Source organism: Esox lucius, chromosome 2, assembly GCF_011004845.1.
Source record: "Esox lucius isolate fEsoLuc1 chromosome 2, fEsoLuc1.pri, whole genome shotgun sequence".
Classification (NCBI taxonomy): Eukaryota; Metazoa; Chordata; class Actinopteri; order Esociformes; family Esocidae; genus Esox; species Esox lucius.
In genome coordinates this window covers 33,053,570-33,069,285 of record NC_047570.1, presented here as the reverse complement: position 1 = coordinate 33,069,285, position 15,716 = coordinate 33,053,570, and the positions used below count along the sequence as shown (strand labels likewise).

The 15,716-nt window shown below is 46.4% G+C and overlaps 1 non-coding gene across 1 annotated transcript; it reads right to left on the bottom strand.

The window, feature by feature from the left end:
- Positions 1 to 449: 449 nt before the first annotated feature.
- Positions 450 to 521, bottom strand: trnag-ucc. The gene has a single exon. It is a non-coding gene; the product is annotated as a tRNA-Gly (tRNA).
- Between the last annotated feature and the right edge of the window lie 15,195 nt (positions 522 to 15,716).

The window sequence follows — 15,716 nt, the reverse complement described above, 5'->3', positions numbered from 1 at the left end:
TGTTAAGGTTTAGTTGAAAGTTAGAATTGGGGTTAGGATTAGGCATTGAGGCTAGGTTAGGTTTGCTCATACATACTAGGTTATTGAGGTGAGGTTTAGGTTAGGATTAGTGAATGTTGTATGCATCTGAGAAAGGGTGAGAGAGAGAGAGAGAGAGTAAAGATGGTTAAAGGGTTTAATATCATTGTTATAAAAGTTTAGAAGCTTTTTGTTTGTGGTACACAAACGTCAGCTAATTTGTACTTTAATGTTGGCAGCGTTAAATACTGTATGTTACCGTGACTTTAGTTGGTGTTGGTTGTTATAAAAAAGGTATCACTTTTTTTTTTTTGACACAGACATTTGTGACTCCATCCCAAACAAAGCACTTTTGTAATGCTTTTTTATTTTACAGTAAATTCTTTTAATATTTTAATTGTTTGTCAGCCTTGGCACCAACAATAGAAGACTGCGATGGCCGGGAATCGAACCCGGGTCAACTGCTTGGAAGGCAGCTATGCTCACCACTATACCACCATCGCACTGGCCTATGAGCAGCTATCAGCAGTAGTACTTGAACGCATGTGCTAGGTTTTTCCACCACAAGGGCATTCTTGACCTTATGCCTTGTTTCCGGGCAGATCTGAAAGGACTGGGTCATTGAAACCATTCTGCCTCCTTATAGACTTTTGGAAATTAAAATGTCCACGTTTCTAACGTTTCGGACTTTACAAGTTCTGCGCAATCCTCAGCAACGTTGCACAACGTTGTGATTGTGAACGCATGCAACTCTGAGGAGGGTAGGCAGGCTGAGCCCAAAGCTGCTCCCAATATAATTACAGGTTTCCAGTTTGTTACAGTACGTCCTAGTTATGCCTGCTCAACACACGCCTGATTGGCTCAAAGACAATCTATCCTTTTAAGTATTTCCACAAACTGAAGTTTGTATTTTTGTGTGTGTGTGTGTGTTTGTGCGTGTGTGCGCGTGTGTGTTTGTGCTGAACTCCCCTCGATGAAAAACTAAAACAAACCAGACCTTTTAAATAAAACGGAATATATTCCATCCTATTCTGTCACCGTAAACAGGGCCAATCAGCGGTGGGCGTTCGTCCCCGGGCACGCAGACAACCAAACGTGAGGCGAAAGAACAGAACCACTTTTTGCAACGCCATTTTTCAGCCCCAGACTGAATGAAATGAGCGCTTTGACTTTGCTAGGAGTTACTGGTTCCCCCCCGCCTCCCCCCATCCCCCCTCCCCCGCTCCCCCCACGGCAGCCCTGCGGTCCTATACTGCCTCTATTATAGGGTCATAAACAAAGTTGCCTAAATTAGAGCTGCTCGGCATCCAGTTGTCAGGGCCAATCCCAGATGTGGGCTTTGAGAGGGACCATGCAGCAGTGTAATTTAGCTCGCACATTAGCTCGCTCTTGTCTCTCCTGCTCTTTCAGCTCAACCCCCCTCTTCCCCAACCACCCGTGCCTAGGCACATGCGGACACACAGGCAGCCAGCAGCCGCAGGGACTGCATGCGTTCGTGCGTGCGTGTGTTTATCCACTCTTAAAGTTCTCCAAAAGAAGTGATTAAATGTGGCACCAGTCAGGTTCTGAAACACTGTGATGTTGTCTAAAAGCTTTTACCTGAGAAATAAACATTCAAAAGCCAAAGGTGTCTAACTCTGCACTAAACAAGGCTGTTGCACAACACCTGATTAGGTGAGTTTCAATGCATCTCAAGAGGACGTGTTACCCAGAATCAAGCCGCAGTGCATTGTGCGGCACACAGAAAGGGTGATCCACCATTATCCGCCCTCCCTCGAGATCCTACATGACCAGACTAGGGCCGGAAAGCGTGCAAGTGAGGTCATTGCTGGCCCCTCCCACCCCGGCTGTCCACTGGCGAGCAATGAAGGTCAGTCATGACAAGGACGTCCCACCACCTGAACAGTTTCTGTGGCCCTCACCAGTTAATTAACCCGCCCAAAAGAGACTGTTAGCTACTCTACCAACTGAGGTACAGGGCTAGGTTCTGCATGTGGATGGCGCAGGGCTAGGATCCGTGTGTGGTTAGTTAGGTGAGCTTTCTTTGAGTAATGACTTCCTTCATGCAATTCTACCAAACAAGCCAGATTTTTGGAGAGCTGAGGTACTATATATCATGGTCACATGCATAATTTGACCAGTCATGGCCATAAATGCCTGTAGCTCTTTAAACATTGCCGAAGGCCTCTTGTTAGCCCTCCGATCAAAACCTTCTACTTCAGACATTCAGCTTGGGGGGGGGATACGTTTTCTCCCTTAACATTGGTGGCAGCACATCCTCCACTACATTTTGTGTAACAAGGCACTTTGTTTTATTGTTTAACTGTCAACTGTCTTGACCGCAAACTGGTGTGAAAATGTCACATTCTGCTATAATTATCTGTCCGTTTATTTATGTTTTAAACATTTATATCAGACTCATGTGAATCTTACAAAAGAACAGCGAAGACTTCTGTATTTCATTCATGGGTGGATAGTACCTCTGTCATGTGTTATATGTGTTTGAAAACCAAAACATTTCCTGGAAAGACTTATTGGAGAATTCAAAATAGTTGGGTCAGAGGCAGGATCTTGTCGTTTACTTATTTATTCACGTATATATCTCACCTGTGGAAAGTGGCAGCAGCCTACAGGGTAGAAATTGCCTTTCAACACGGTATGAGAATGTGAAAACAGATAATTAGTCTCCCTGTCCCTCTGTCAACATGGCACAGGAAGCACAGTGAGCAGGATTGAAAAGATGTTAGCAGCTCATGGGCCTGTGTTAAACCACCCAAGATGTAATGAAGTCACTCAACTTCAGATCTTGGTTTGAAAGCGTACCTGGTACACTTACCAGAATAATCGATAATCCGTCAAACCATCTAGAAGCAGACCTGAAGAACACTTTCAGCCCACACCATCCAGTACACACGACCAAGGAGGGTTGATTGGTAGGAAATCCCAGGAAGACAAACCTGCTGAAAGACGTGTGTACATATAAATGGAAGTAAAGTTTTCTTTCCATTATGATTCCCGAATCCCCAACACTTTTTTTGTCAGAACACTCAATAAAAATAATAACTTTATTTGTATAGCACTTTTCAAGTACAGTTACACAAAGTGATTTACAAAATAAAAATAGAAATATTTTAAAATAATAATAAAATATAAAAAGAAAATGAATAAACAGAATATAAAATCACAATGATAAAATATTTGTGAAAGCCATGTTATAAAATGAGTTTTAGGTGATATTTAAAAGAATTCACTGACATAGCAGCTCTGACATTCTGTCATAGCACTAGTATTCAGACTGAGGAGACATGTTGGCTTCTTCCTGACTACTTTGAATACTCTTTTCTGTTTTGATGACTCTTCCTGTGCTTTGGAACGTCTTAACTGGGGAACGGTTGAAATCAAACGAATGGGATGTTGTCAAAACCGTGATTTGCCTGTGTTCAGTGCCACTCCATTTCATACATTATCACCAGCGTCCTGTGCAACGTGTTTACATTGGGTTTACATTCAACCAGACTGTAAACACCAGATCTCAGTTCGGGCGCATTACCTTTCATAGCTTAAATACACTGATCGTAGTTTAATTACACAATCACTGTGTAACCGTGTGTGCGTGTGGTTTGTGATCCAGGTTTATGTGTCCATGTAGTGGCCCGAAGTCCCTGCGATGATAGTAAAACCTGAAAAACTATTCTCCACAAATACAGCTTAGGGTTTAGGTTTAAGGAAAAACGTACAATTGGGAATTGGGATTACTTTTAAGTTTAAGCGTTAAAGATAGTTACTTTTAGGCAAGAATGCTAGGTTATTGAGGTTAACTTAAGTTTGGGATCAGAGCCAAGTTTATGGTCTGGACTCGGGAACAAAGATTTCTGGGTTCCTACGTGAATCGAAAAACCAGCGTGCGTGCGTGCGTGCGTGCGTGCGTGCGTCTGTGTGTGTGTGTAAGTGATCTTCATGAAGCTCCTTGGCCCCAACATCCTGTGGATCAGGAGTGCGTCAGTGATGCCCTCATCTTTGCTAGGCTCTTCCCCGGGGTATCTGGTCTTTCTGCCTTATCGTTATGATAACAAACGTCCTCTCTCTATAGTGCCGCATGTCTGCGATGTAAGTATTTTTAAATGATGGAGAGAGGGCCTAAAATGGTGAAGACTTAACCGCTGATAAGAAAGTGAGTCTGAGAAATACAGTGCTGTGTCTTAATTTGACCCGGTTACACACAGCAGGAAAATGACGTTGCAAAAATTCATGTAAATAATTAGGCATTTTCAAAAAAACATACCGGAAGGTATTTGTAACAGCATATACATTATTACTTTAGGTAAATCAGTTGGAAATTGCCAACTTTTGTCAACATTTCCTGCTGTGCGAAATAATTCTTACAACAACAGGATGATCAAATTAAAAGACACCAACTCTATGAGGGTTTGCGGCTCAGATGGAGCAAGAATGTGCAGCTAAGATGAAGAGTCTATCCTTGTGGACATTTCCATCTCTGTTCGTCATGACCATGACCCAATGATTATGCTAGAGTTATTCTCTGGAAAACATTGGCTAAACGAACATTTCATTACCATTGTGGTACAGCCCAGACTATTGGACCCACAGGGAGTTTGGCACCAGAAGAAAGTCAAAGCTACTACACACTGATACATTAGCTGAGATGACAATTGAGGAGGTATTAGCGAGATGGAGTAGCAGAATATGAGGGGATCGTCGGGAAGACAAATACACACAGATGGACAAAACATCTATAGGCTCTCTCTCTATATATCTATATATATATACACACACACACACACATACACACATACATACACACACACACATACACACATACATACACACACACACATACACACACCCACATACATACATACATACATACATAAAGCTCTGAAAAAAATTAAGTGACCACCACACCTTTTTCTTTCATTTCCAAAAAAGTTGAAAAGGAAGGTTTTGAGTCAGGAACAGAAGGCTTACATTTAGGAGGCCAACGCTTCTGTTCCTCACTCAAAACTTTCCTTTTCAACTTTTTTGGAAAGGAAAGAAAAAGGTGCGGTGGTCACTTAATTTTTTCGGGAGTTATATCTGTATGTATGTACATATGTATGTATATGTGTGTGTGTGTGTGTGTGTGTGTGTGTATATATATGTATATCTCTACAGTATCTAAATGGACAGACAGCCAGGAAGACAATCATACAGGCAGGACAGACAGGGAAGTGTGGATTTCTGTGTCGTCAGACAACCGCAGAGCTCATGGTCTTTGCCTCAGATCCCTCTTCCCTCTTCCTGCTCAGAGACGGAGAGCCAGACACCAACAGGAAATTGGGGGGCGTTTGGGCAACGGTCTCGCCTTTGACCCCTGAACTGCAGTGCACAATGCCTTTGAAGTCAAGAGGGAGAATCACAAGCAATTACTCGTGATATAAAGCACGTTCTCTGGTAGGCCCGGCCCACGCTGTGAACAGGACAGGGCAGGAGGACTTTTACTGGTCTGGGGGTTGGGGGGACGACGACGACTATTTTGCATCCCTCTTCATGATGCTCTGGAAGCCTGTTGCTTTGGGAACACAGCCTTTTGGACTGTGGAGTTGTTGCTACCAAAGCAACACCACCAGGGAACCGTTGCCCTGTCTATACTTGTACCATCACAGACGTTGTTGCTAGCTTGCAAATAACATTTTACGTGGCAATGTTCAACAGCCCTATTTCCGGACACAGTCCGAATGTGCGTCCAGGAGCATGGGGTGGCTGGCACTAACAGCAAAACATTTTACGTTATCTTTTTCCCCCTCTAACGGAACCTCTCAGTTTCTCCGTTTCTGCTTCCTTTCTCACGTTTGGTGCGCCGCCTTGCGGGCGCTGAACTCGGCATATTCGCTCCGCCGGCGGGAATGAGTGAGAGCGCGGTTTGTACCTATCTGGCGTTGCAGCAGCTTCACAGGTCGCGACGGAGCTTTCGAAGCCACACCAGAGAGCGGGCAGACCCTGCTCAACCTCACACTGTGGCCTTAAAAGGAGGCAGGAGAAGAGCCGCCTACTGCGCCTACACCCCTCCTCTCCAGTTGACAGTATAAGAACCAGTAAAGGAAGTGTGTGTGTGTGTGTGTGTGTGTGTGTGTGTGTGTGTGTGTGTGTGTGTGTGTGTGTGTGTGTGTGTGTGTGTGTGTGTGTGTGTGTGTGTGTGTGTGTGTGTGTGTGTGCGCGCGCCGGGGGGGTTGGGATATGTCCTTGAGCCACCAAGAGTCTTAAAGGATCCTCCAGTCAGTCTCAGTGGCACATTTCTCGGCCTCCTCAGGGATTGTCACCTCCATTTTACATTGCTCTACTTTGCGCCTCACCGCTGGCCTCCCCATCTGTTGCAGTCCCTTGTGAGAACAAAATAGTTAGCAAGCTAGCCAGCAACTGTTGCCGTCCGTCACAGAAGCTGGAAATGGAAGTGCGATCGGTGGATTTGCATAAAGATGTCCTGGGTGTTAAGGTGCTGTGCCAGTCAATAAAGTTATTTTATGATTTTCTACGCGGGCTGTAAAGCCTGGTAGGCATTCTAGCATCCAGAGTTGGACTGAACCGGGCCTGTTGTTCACCTCCCTTTAATTTAGCCTGTATTTCAGTTATTTCAGGAGTGAATATATACATAATGAGTGGTGATCGCTATGCAATGGAAATCCTGCATTTTGTGTGCCTGTGAGAAGTCGAAACAAGCTCTTTTGATGTATTTCTACTTTTTTCTATTGGGAGCTTTGGAAACGCCAGCTGTGTAATTCTTTGCCTTAATAACATGGTTGGTGAGTGTGTAAACACATACACGGCATGTATGAGGACTGGATGGTCCCCGTGAGGACTGGTTGATTAGTATCTCTCCCCGATCAGCCTGTGTGCTCCCTGTGAAGCCATCTGGAACCTGTCAGTTGTGTAAGGCCAAACAGCGGAGCAGTTTCAACACAGCCCAGTTCAGGACAAGTCACATGGCGTACCTGGAGTCTTCACTGATACCTCACCGAGGAGCACCCGGAGTCTCTGCCCTCATTGGTCACTTCCCTTCTGCCCCTTGTTCTGTCTCTTCCTTTTATTTCTCTTGTGTCCTCTCTCTCCTTTTTCTCTCTTTCTTTCTCTCTTCCTCTGTTTTCTTTCTTTTTCTTACTCCTTCACTTTTTCTCTTTTCCTGTCTCTCTTTGATCATTTAATCTTTTTGTCCGTCCTTTTCTCTTTCTCTCTCCCTCTCTGTCGCACTCTCCTTCTCCCCCTCTCTCTCTTTCTCTCTGTCACTGTCACGTCCATCTACTCCCTGTCTGTTTCAAAGGGGAACATGACAGCTCCAGTGTCGGCCTGGTGTTGTAGGTCCTCCCGAAGACTTCCTCTGTAAAGCAGGAATGCCAAGTATTCCCAACAGTCCTTGAGTGCTTCAGTCAAACCAGTGTCTGGTGCTGGGCCAAGACAGAAACACACACACACATATATAACAAAACACACACACACACACACACACACGTGTACACGTACCACAAGTGTGCGCAAACACACAAACACAAATGCTAGCACGCACACGTACAAATCCTACATGTACACAAAAACAAACACGCACAAGCACATGTTTACACACACCAAACCACACACACCCACGCACATGGCCATGCCCAAAAGCACAAATATACAAGATAAATTCTGAGCACATTTTAGTGAACACACACAAACTCTCTCTCCCACGCATGCACGTACACACACACACACACACACACACTGAAAAGGCAGAGGAAGATAAGAACAGAGACCATGTTGACAACAGGTCTTATGACCTCTGGAGTCCGGTAGCTTAGTTCCTGTGTTGTATTGTCCCAGAACTCCACTTGGAGCCCGGAGCAGCTCTTTATCAGCACTCTCACTGCCACTATAAACACACACAGACACACGCAAACGCACACACACACATAGACACATGCACATATACGCACACACATGCACATACGCACACACACGCACACATGCACACACGCACACATGCACATACGCGCACACACGCACACAGACACATGCACATACGCACACACACGCACACAAATGCAAACATTTGTAGACACCGGCAACCTTTCGCACAGCCCCCGCCAGCATTCCAAGCCTGAAATCCCTCCAAAGAAAGACAAATGGCTGCACTCCATTATGGAAAGGTCTTATGAGATGCGTAGCTCGGCTTGGAGCCTATGGCTCTGTGCTGGCGGCCCCTGCTCTGTGCTGGCGGCCCCTGCTCTGTGCTGGCGGCCCCGGCTTTGTGCTGGCGGCCCCTGCTCTGTGCTGGCGGCCCCTGCTCTGTGCTGGCGGCCCCTGCTCTGTGCTGGCGGCCCCGGCTCTGTGCTGGCGGCCCCGGCTCTGTGCTGGCGGCCCCTGCTCTGTGCTGGCGGCCCCTGCTCTGTGCTGGCGGCCCCTGCTCTGTGCTGGCGGCCCCGGCTCTGTGCTGGCGGCCCCGGCTCTGTGCTGGCGGCCCCGGCTCTGTGCTGGCGGCCCCGGCTCTGTGCTGGCGGCCCCTGCTCTGTGCTGGCGGCCCCGGCTTTGTGCTGGTGGCCCCTGCACTGCAGTGGTTTTGGGGTAATGGGTGCCACTGCTGAGTCCCCCATCAGCCTCTTCATCCTCCGTCTTCCGGATGTCCTCCTTCCTCTTCGGCCCCTGCAGCTCCGGGCCAGGGGAGCACTGTAGGCAGAAGGCTTTGGCGCCGCAGTTGCAGTGCTGTTGCCTCCTTATGCCTCGTCGTGTCCTTCTCCCGAAGCCTCCGTGGCCAAATATTAATATTCTCACAGTGCAGTGTAGAGGGATTTGCATACAACAATTTTTTTTTTTTTTTTTTACCTCCCACTTTCATGTGGGTGTGTCATATGTTTTTTACATGTGCATAATCTGTAAGTAGAATCACCATCATTCTAATGAGATTCCAAGTTAGTGTGTGAGTGTTTTGGATGACACAGGGCACTTATCAAGCACATACTACACAATTCTCTGGGACCCATTTTGTCTCGCCAGCGCCACCCTTACAAAAAGCCGCCGGAGGTCCTTGGGAATGCATCATTCATTTAAACTTCAAGATTATCAAACATTTAGCTTTTATTCCTTGTTCTTGTGGCCGCTAGGACACCACATTGCCTTTTGATCTGTAACTAACTGAACAGACGTTATACTGGTCTGCTCGGATACATACAACAACGTTCTACACGCAACGTACAGCATTTTAATTCACCCATGACCTGCATTCTGTACTCCTGCCTGGGTTCAGAACAATCTGAGGAAACTGCCTACTTCATACCCTGCTGAGTTCCTATTCATCTTACAAAGGGAATAAAACTCCTCAACATTACTCAGAAAAACTGGTTCTTGGTAACACTGGCCAATCCGCTGTGTGAAGCCCACTGGAACGCACAATATTAAGGATAATTTACTAATATAAAAGAAATGCATGAAATACATTTGAAATTCACTCTTAAGGGTGGGAAATTACCTGATATTAATTTTTTTTATTCTGTGTTGACAACATTTAGGCTATTTGTTTTTAATTCATTTTAGCCAAAAACTAAAAAAATCGGCAGAAATGTTTATCTCATGATGAGCAGGAACAAAGCAAAAAGGGTACGATTACTTTCACATTTCCCTGGATTAATAAAAAACTAAAATATTTATATACCGAACGCAATTTATTTGACATAGAAACAACTGCAAGTCCAGCACCAAACGGTGTGGAAAGGTCCAAGCTATAGCCCTCTGAGGTCGCTGAATGCCTGACCCAGCGGCAGGGCCGTCTTGTGCCTCGTCGCGGCAGGACAAACAGTCAGAAATGATCCGCTAGAGTCTATCAGCTGGACCCTGTTGACTGTCCTACAAGTACAAACAGTCAGAAATGATCCGCTAGCGTCTATCAGCTGGACCCTGTTGACTGTCCTACAAGTACAAACAGTCAGAAATGATCCGCTAGCGTCTATCAGCTGGACCCTGTTGACTGTCCTACAAGTACAAACAGTCAGAAATGATCCGCTAGCGTCTATCAGCTGGACCCTGTTGACTGTCCTACAAGTACAAACAGTCAGAAATGATCCGCTAGCATCTATCAGCTGGACCCTGTTGACTGTCGTACGAGTACAGAGTTTGCAGTTGGGGGGATGTGATCTATTCCCCATAAATGTGGTATGAATATTATTAATTCACTTTAATTCGCTAATCAGTCCATTTCGCTATCCCGCGGTCACACTCACACAGGCAAGTGGTCATAGGTCATGTCTAATGACCACTTTGTGTATGGGTGTGTGTGGGGGCATGTCTCTACTGTGGGCGCCTCCTGCGGTAACCGGCCAGAGAGAGTGCACTGTGTGTGTGTGTGCGTCCGTGCGTGCGCGTGCGCGTGTGGAGTCAGCGCTCTTATCTCCCGCCTGTACCGACGCCACTCTCTTCCTGTCTCAATTCTGCACTGCTGATTTCTCCCCTCTCCTCTCCAGACCTCCTCAGCCAGCCAGCCCTCATGGCTCCCCAGTTCCTACCCACTCATTTGTCGAGGAGGCCTTGCACTCTGAAAAGATTAGATGTAGGAGACTGGGCTCCTCTGACGTAAAAGGGTGCAGGCGTTTGCCCTAAATGGACGCCGGCGGGGGAGATTGCTGACAGCAGGACACGCGATGACATAACAGTGACGCAGCCAACAACATGCTGCTCAGAAACACCGTTCTTATAGAGACCATTCTTACCCGACACATAATCTACGGAGAGCACATCTAATGGGCACATTGAGCAGTACGTCCCGAGAGACAACAGCCTGTTCTGTCCCTGACGGTCGTCTCCCAGGACAATCTGACGGTGTGCTGGATGGGCCTTTCATACACAAAGTACTGGAACTTACACTCACAAACAGGGACACACTGATGTGTAGACATGACATGTCATGGGCCTGTGGAGAACTGTGTCTGCTTTTGGGTGGCAAATATTTGATGTCATTCTAATTATTCCCAATGGGTTAATTGCGCATATGAAACCCACCCCAAAACTTTTTTTTTTGTTTCCCAGACTATTTTATATTTTATGGTATAGGACAGACAGTTGGCTCTATGATCTTAAACCAGAGGTCTGTGTTGAATCATGACCCGAGGAGGACTTGGGTTGGATGTTATTTGTTGTGGATTCGGCATCTAAAATTAGGTTGCTCACCAGAGGAGACTGTTTGGAGTCAGGACAAATTATGATTCACACTTAAATGAATTGGTCATCATATCTCCCATTTCCTGCTGTGGCACCATGCATAACATTTCGACAACAGAACTGCAAACACGCACACACATACACACACACACACACACACACACACACACTTTCCATTTACAGCCTCATTCCAGGGCATTGCCTTCCATGAATCTACCTCTGTCCATTCCAAGTATTGATCTTATTGAAGTGAGCATATTGGTACTACACTCCTGTAATTCGTAATGCATTGGCTCCCTGGCTTTCCCCATTGAAGTGAGCTCAACGGTGTGTAGCTGAGGACGTGCCGTTTCCAATGAGAAGTCCAGATCCTCCCTGTCTACCAAGTCTCACAGCTGATGGTTGGTTGTAGCGTGGCGCCATGGTTTGCACGACACGGCTGCAGCCAGGAACAGCAAGGCACAGGCCCCGTCGTACAGGGTTCCTTTCCTCTTCCTTTGTTTTCGGCCTGTTTCCTTCCTCGTTTTCTTAGATACTGTTTCCCCGCCACATGGAAGTCTAAACAGAGGCTTATTTTGAAAGCAAACAAATGGAACCAGTATAAGGTCCTACAACTTGCCCCTTCTGGAGACAGGCCTAAGAATGTGGAGGTGGAGGAGGGGGTGAAGGATGGGGAGGGGGAGGAGGAGGATGGAGGAGGTGGATGGGGGAGATGAATGAGGAGGGGGAGGATGACTATGAAGGAGGTGGAGGAGGTAGTGGAGGGGGGAGATGAATGAGGATGGGGAGGTGGACGCTGGAGGAGATGGAGGAGGGGGATGGAGGAGGTGGAAGAGGAGGTGAAGGGGGGAGGAGGTAGTAGAGGTAGTGGAGGGGTATGGAGACTGTGGAAGAGGGGGAGTTGGTTTAGGAGGGTATATTAGGAAGATGAGGAAAGGGGGTGTAAAGAAGTGGGAGGTGGTGTAGGTGGAGGAGGTAGAGGGGGAGGTGGTTTAGGAGGGTGGATTAGGAGAAGTGGCAGGTGGTGGAGGTGGAGGAGGTAGAGGCAGAGGGGGAACTGAAAGAGGAGGGGGAGAAGCGCAGTAGGAGGAACAAAAAAAGAGGAAAGGAGGAGAGATCAACAATTTTCTTCTTTCGGGATTCATTACAGCGTGCAAATCAATAGCGGGAACATTCCTACCATTTCAGTTCATAATTCAACATTTGAATTCTGTATATTTCTTGTTTTTTTTCATTGGTGTACATTATGATTTACTATACTGGGCTAAATCTAAATTACATTACACCAGGCTTACAGAGTTAACAGAGTTATCCTGTTCCTTGTGAACTACCACCCGGTACGTTTACTGTTCAAACTGAGTTTAACGCTTCTGATTGTAAATATAAGTTGAGAGAAATGCTAAATCAGGTCAGTCGCAGGAAGGTTGGGAATTCCTGAATTACACTCACTAACAATGCTAGTCACATTAGAATTAGCTCTGCCTAAATATTCATACCGGTTAACGTCAGCAAAGCTGCAGGTGGGTGCAGGGGTGGAAGTAGATTACATATCTGATCAGTACAGGACCACACGTGACACAAGAGCTTCTTCACTAGTATGATCCTAAAACTACCTGGAATCTGATCTAACCACTAATAAATGGTGCTTCTGTTGATCACCCATTCACATTTCTACACTCTCAAAGTCTTGCCAGTGTCCAAACGAAACTAGCAGTTTGGTGAATGGAAGACACGTTTCATCTGTGTATTTATTCGTCTGGGACGCAGTACCGAACCGGTTCTCTTTCAACCCTCATTACCTTAGTCACTCTATGCTAGGCGTCAACATGTGTGCTGCTGTGGGCTTTGTTAATGCCAGTATTAGAAGTAATGAATGTTTGCTTAGTACTTATTTAGCGCTCAATTCTGGAGCTCCACCAGGGCTAATGTTACACCCTTTACCCTTTTCCAACATGTGGAACCCCCCCTCCCCCACACCCACCCCCCCACCACCGTCTCCCTCCCTCTCACGCTGTTAGACATATAATGGAAATGACGATTAATACTTAATTTCCAGGAAACGCCAGTGTCCTGTCACAAGAGTGCTTTCCATTAATTACTGACTGCCTGTTTCAGAATGGAGGAAAGCAAGGAAGAGGGGGGAGCCGTGATAAATGAGTCGGCGGAGCAGCCAGTTTGCCTCGCCCCAAAGTGAGGGTCGGTCCCTCGAAAAGAGAGCAAGAAAAATAAATAGACGGCACGGGAAAAAGTGCATGGAAAGTCATTAGGCTTGAAAGCTGAGTGCAGTTTCAAAGGGACGAGAGAGCATTAGTGATGAACTGTGAGTGAAGGGCTCAGAGAGGGCCCTGATTGGGTCCTTCCCTCTCATTAATATTGCCATTTGCAGTAGGTCTCAGTCTAGCTGATGTGAGAAGTGTCTGAGGACTCGATGTCCCCCGTCTCATCGCACAGCTAACGTGGCTAACAGTTGTATCCCCAACACCCTGGTCAGCATGTTTTACAAGGGGGGGCTCCTTGTCTAGTCAGGACCACAGGGAGTGTGTGTGTGTGTGTTTGTTCATCTGGATACGAGTATGTGCGCGCGTGTGTGTGCGTGTTTGTGCGTGTGTGCACGTGTGTGCACACGTGTATGTGCATGCATGTGAGTGTGTGTGTGTGTTCGTGCGTGTGCATGTGGTTGTGTGTGCAGACCTGTGAAGGTGTATGTGTGCATGTGCATAATCTTCCGTTTGTTTGTTTGTTTGTTTGTTTGTGTGTGTGTGCGCGCTTGCATGCATGTGTATGACTGCATATGCACGTGCATCATATCCCATGTGTGCATGTGAGGGTGCATGTTTGTGTGTGTTTCTGCATGTGTGTGTGTGTGTGTTTGTTTGTTTGTGTTTGTGTGTGTTTCTGCATGTGTGTGTGTGTGTGTGTGTTTGTGTTTGTGTGTCGGGTGGGAGCCGGGGGGTTTTGAGTCGGGGGGTTTTGAGTCGGGGGGTTTTGAGTACGCTCTGCCGCCTTCGTGGGCAAAGTGGTCTGCTGTGTCTCTGGGAGAGGGCCATTAAGGGAGCGATGGAGCTGATGACATGTTATTCCTGTGACATGCCTCCGTCCTGGCTCCTCTCTGCCCTCCACTGGACCATGGGAGCCCCTGGACAGAGACAGACAGGCCCACAGACAGCCGGAGGGAGGGAGGTTATTTTAGGAGGTGGTCTGGTGCCGGACGCCCTGTCTCCCTCCGCCAGCCAGTCCCCCAGTCCGGAGGACAACCTGTCTCCTGATACACTATCAACAGGCCAGCAGGCGGCTTTTCAAACAGGAGCCGTGGTAATTATTAGACTGACGCCATGGCAACAGAGTTATCAGAGGCCCGAGAGAGAGTAGATAACGCAGTGGTTCCTCCGAGAGAGAGTAGATAACGCAGCGGTCCCTCCGAGAGAGAAACAACGCAATCGTAACAAACACATTTTACCAAGCAAGGGAAAACATTATAAACGCAGACAATACGTGTGATTTATTTTTTTCCAAACCCAGTCAGAGATTATTATAAGGGATTAGCTGACCTTTTTCGCATAGTTGCAAACACGCAAACAATTTAGAGGTGCCTCACATTTTGGTGGAATGGATATGTATTAAACCTAATGAAAAAATATTGTGTGCGTGTCTGTCTGTCTGTCACTCTCTCTCTTTCTGCCTGTCTGTGGTCAATATGCAGGGAAAACAAAGTGCCATAGTAAAAAAAACAATCAAATGAAGATTTAAAGGCACAAATTGCCTAATAAATCAGTATGAGTGTATGTGAGCGTCTGTCTGTCTGTCTGTGTGTGTGTGTGTGTGTGTGTGTGTGTGTGAGGCCATATCTCTACAGTGGGGCCTATCCTTCAAGTACCCTGTTTGTGTGTGTGTGTCTGTCTGTCCCGTCCCCCCACCATTGCCTTTCATGAGCTAAGCTCGCAGAAAACTTCAAGCTAAAATATCTTTGCTGAGAGCTACTTCAGTGAGGTGTATTAACTACCAGTGGGCTGTGTGGTCGTCCCACTTAGCTATCTTAAGGTGAATCCACATAAGTCGCTCTGGATAAGAGCGTCTGCTAAATTACTCAAATGTAAGACATTTCTGTCTGTTCTCAGCTAGGGTTAGCAACAGTTCTAGATTGAAGCCTCAAGGCACTCATTAGTGATCATGTTATTCAGAAACAGGAGTAGGAGTCTGGCAGATGTCTAGCTTTTTGTATCGAATTAGAAAATAAATGATCATCCTGTGTTTGTTTTTATTTTTTTCAATGTCAGATCTTATGTCTATTTTGTTTTATGGGGTCAGCTGGGAGACACTTTCAATGCTAATCCATTCTGACAAGGCCGTCTTGCTGTCTGATTGGGTGAGCTTCTCTCAAAATAAGATTGAAATACATTTTGCATCATGAGACGCCCATGGTTAGGATCAGGAGGTTTGATTAAAGACATACACATGCCATAGCTTAATTTAATCATCCGGTTGTTGCAGGAAATGCTAAGTGTGTATGTTTAAAAAGGTGATTCTCA